General features: G+C 36.2%; 1 long non-coding RNA gene across 1 annotated transcript; it reads right to left on the bottom strand.

Annotated features, from left to right (window-relative positions):
• Positions 1-2,814: 2,814 nt before the first annotated feature.
• LOC103476547 (uncharacterized) lies at positions 2,815-3,769 on the bottom strand. Its single transcript, XR_535490.2, has 4 exons — positions 3,656-3,769; positions 3,207-3,294; positions 3,029-3,096; positions 2,815-2,917 (listed from the first exon to the last, which is right to left on the bottom strand). It is a non-coding gene; the product is annotated as an uncharacterized LOC103476547 (long non-coding RNA).
• Between the last annotated feature and the right edge of the window lie 557 nt (positions 3,770-4,326).

The raw sequence follows: 4,326 nt of genomic DNA, 5'->3' as shown, positions 1-4,326 counted from the left end.
CAAAATAATATCTAAAAATGATCCATTACTGTGTAAAAGTTTAACCATTTTGTTTAGTTTTCTTTCCCTCCAAAGCTTTGATCTTGGTGTAAAAACGTCTTGACTGTGGTGACCTTTACAGGGACCAGGGTGGTTTTACAGAAACATCATAAAGTGTTTCGGCTTCTGCAGACGGACCTTCAGCTCCACGCCTCAAACTCTGGTTACATAAAACAGAAATGAAACAATAAACTTCTGGTTAGTGGCATTTTTAGATGATTGTCATGAATAAATGAACTTTTTATTTAAACAGAAACAGAAATAAAATAACAAATGTGGATTAACTAAAACTGTTAATGAACAACATGAGGTCATCAGCCTGGAACTGAAGCAAAGCTGCTACTAAAATACTTTGCAGCAGCAGGAAGCAGATTGAGACAATAGATTTATGAATATGTTTATAAATGAGCTCAGGTCTCCTTTCAGACAGACATGATAACATCATTGGGAACAGCAGATGGACCCTAAGCAGTCAGAGTTGCTTGTTACATGGGCCGGCTGGCAGCTTGAACACTTTTCCCTCTAGTCTAAGATGCATCATGGGAAATGGAGTTTTAACGTCAATGTTTTTTTCTTTTTGTTTCTTGAGATAAAATCTCAGTAAAACAAGAAACATTTTAACATTATGGACAAGGACTCCAATAGTTACTCAGAACTAATGATTCTTGATAAGTTTCTAAAAGTACAAGTGGATGGAACATTTTTCAAGTTCCTGTCATTGCAATGTTCTGTTTAAGACGGAGTAAAATGTTTCTCCTGCTAGCAGAGAAACACAACAATCTGAACTATTATTTATTGCATCTGCAATATAACATTGTGTGTTTTCTGTGTATCTAGTTTACTGTGTGATTTTAATAATAATCCTGGTTATTTCAAATGTTATAAATTAACTTACAACTGTAGATCTGCCCCAAAACTGAAGTATTTTAGATTCAGCTCTAAATAAATGTTTTATTTGCATTTACTTAAGAGTTTTATCTTTTTTAATTATTAGCTTGTTTTGATCTATTCTGTATCTTTAATTTCCAACTCTGAACCTTTTAGCAGCACATTGTTTACACTAAAAATTCACCTGATCATCGCAGCATAAATTGGGCTTTCTCCAGTTTAAATGCTGTCTGACGCGATGACGTTTCTCTCTCACGTCGTGACGAAAGCGGTGGTGACTGAAGACTCGATTCATCAGCGTTTTATGTGTAAATGTTAGATTTAGTTCGTCTTTTCTGTGAAATAAAACTATTTATCATAGGCCTTTATTAGTGTTGATTAGTTTTACATTTAAAAAAATTAAACTGATAAAAAAAATATCTTCCTGAAAAATGTGCAGCAAAATATGGAATCAATAAACTGTTAAATAATTTCTGTAATTTGTGCGCACCTTTGGCTTTTTAATCTGCCATTATTCAAATGTTTGCATATTACTAGTATTATGAATATGATGCTTTTATGTAGCTTTCACTAATTTTGTTGTTCCAAAAGCTTATTGTACATATTAAATATTTATGACAAAAGAAGAAAAACCCTAGTTCTTTATGATTTACTTCTGAACAAAACTAAGGTTTTTCTGAATTGATAGAAATTAATATTAGAACAAAGATCTTTCTAAGGTTTTGGCCAGAAACTGTCTCTCCACCACCCTCTCCTGGTCACAGCTTTTAATTACAGTCAAATCTTTCTGGATTATGACAGGTGAAAAAAAAAATCTCTTTTAACAGAGCGAACTACAGAAATACACAGCATGAAGGTAAAGAAACAAAAAAATGTAAGAAACATGTCGCCCTCCAGGGGTCATGTTGGATACTACACTGCAAGTAGTTGGATATTTTAAATGTGCACGGAGAATAATAAAAAAAAGAACTCAAATGTCATTTTTAAACAATTTTGTTTACAGTGCAGGATTTTTATTCACATCAGTTTTTTCTTCTGTAACTTAGGAAGTTACTGACATAAAGTACTTTGCAAAATGTATAAACCACAAACTTTCTACACATTTTGCTCTGTTCAAACAGTTTTAATATGTAAAAATAAATATTTTTCTTCAGACTTCTGTGAGCTCACACTGGACCCAAACAGCTCATAAGTTCCTCAGACTGAGAACAGGAAGGTGACCGACCTGCAGCAGGAACACCTACACCCTGATCACCCAGAAACATTTGACTGCTGGCCCAAGGTGCTGTGTGAAACTGGTTTGACTGGTCGCTGCTACTGGGAGGTTGTAAAGGTTTATGTAGCAGTGAGTTACAGAGGGATTGAAGGAATGGTGACAGTGATGACTCCAAGTCTGGAGGGAACCATCAGCCTTGGTGTCTTGCCTGCACTGATGGAGGATCCAGCGCTCGGCTCAACAGCTGGACACTCATTCCTCTTCCTTCCTGGCCTGCTGCCTCTCAGCGTGTAGCAGTCAATGTGGACTGTCCTGCTGCATCCTGTCCTTCTGCAGAGTCTCCAGTAGTGGAGCGACCCACCTCCACACCTTCAGCACCACATTCACTGAAACTCTATGCTGCTTTGGGGTCAAACTGAACTCCTCTGCTCTTTGGTGTCAGCTGGAAACCAACAGGATGTGGTTTGATTAACTTGGTAAAAATGATTTCTATATATGAGACAAAACTAGAACAGGTAGAGGAGGCGTCTTCAAATGCTCAGAATGAACCTGTTGAATCTGTACTTATTTCCACAAGCACAGAAAATGAAAAAAAACTTTACTCCTTTGAATAAGGTGTTTGAAATTAAATATAACTGTAATTAGTCATTTTTTTATTTATAAAGTACTTCAATAAACATTTAAAATAAAATGTGCCACACCATCCGGCCCATCAACCAGTCAGGGACGGGCCTCTCCTCAGGTCCACTGCAGGCCTTTACTTTCTTCAACACCCTGCACCGAAATACAATTGTGAAGTTTAAAATAAAAACTAAAATTAGTTATATTTTCTACTTTATTTATAAAGTACTATTAAAAGAAATCTAAATAAAATGTGTCACTGACCTCATTGATTCAGGCCTGCTTCATTTTCTACATCTTATGTTCACTCCTCCCTTTGTGTGTTAAACTTCCTGCACAGGAAATATGATCCATACATTTGTGTATTAGTTCAATAAAAAGGTGGACAATCAGGTGGAAATAAACAGTCCATCAACCTTTCAGGGAATCAACTGCATCTTACATTTTCTATTGTTGCTCCAACTGCTTGTCCAGCTGAAACACGAAGCACTTACACTCCTCCACTGGACACGACATCCTGCGGATTTTATCTGACAAAACAGAATTTTGGATTTCCATTACTGTAGCAATTAATCAGCAAAATTAACTCTTGAAATATATCAGTGTGAAATGAATGAGTGATAGAGGGTTTTCTCCTCCAAACTGAAACCAAGTGAGGGGGGCAGAAACATATCAGGAAGGAAATTCTGTAGATGGCAGAGCTCATATTCAGAGAAACTGTTTTCCAAATTTGAAATGATTTTAAAGACCCTGGAAACTATAGAGTGGCACTAATCTAGAGTGAAGGTTTCTAAAGCTGAATGAAGTCCAGCAAATTTAAACATACAAATGTCACACTGATCACTTTTAGCAGCAAATCTAACAAACTTCTAAAACTGACTGAAAATTCACCTCATCTGCCACATATTGTAGAGGTGAAGACATGGAGCTCCTGTGGTGGAGCCTGGGACACGAGAACCACTGTGAAGAAAAAAAAAGTTTTATTCTGTGTTTTGTTCCAACATATTCACTGTTGTCACTGCTTAGAAATATAGCCGGTTGGGAATGAGATGGAAAATTAGCCTGACATGTTTACATGATGTATTTATGTTTTACATGCATTGTTCCCTTTATAAAAAATAGAATAAAAATCACAATTTCTAAGATGCAACAGTCAGCTGTGTATCACCAGCAGGTTACTGATTATTTTTATTACTGAATCCTTCTGCAAATGCTCTCCATCTAATCTGACTTGACTTGATCTGTTTGGAAAAGAATAAAGGGGGAAAACTTCAGTCACTAGATGGTTAAAGCTTGTAGAGACAAACCCTAAAGACTAGCAACTGGAATCAGCAAAAGGTGGTTGAACAAAGTGTTGAAACGTGTGTTTGTGCTTGTAATGTGACAAAATATGGAACAATTCAAGGGGTGTGAATATTTTTACAAGCCACTGTAGGTGTAGACACTGATATTTACTCTGAGCTTCATTCCCATTTATTCCATCAGATAATATTCCAGGTGTTTGTTGTCTGGTATTTYTTTCTTTGATTTCTCAAGGAATGTGTTTGCTTTCCAGAAGCTTT

This window comes from Poecilia reticulata, linkage group LG2 (genome assembly GCF_000633615.1).
Source record: "Poecilia reticulata strain Guanapo linkage group LG2, Guppy_female_1.0+MT, whole genome shotgun sequence".
NCBI lineage: Eukaryota > Metazoa > Chordata > Actinopteri > Cyprinodontiformes > Poeciliidae > Poecilia > Poecilia reticulata.
The sequence above is the reverse complement of the archived record's forward strand: the minus strand, read 5'-3'. Positions and strand labels throughout refer to the sequence as shown.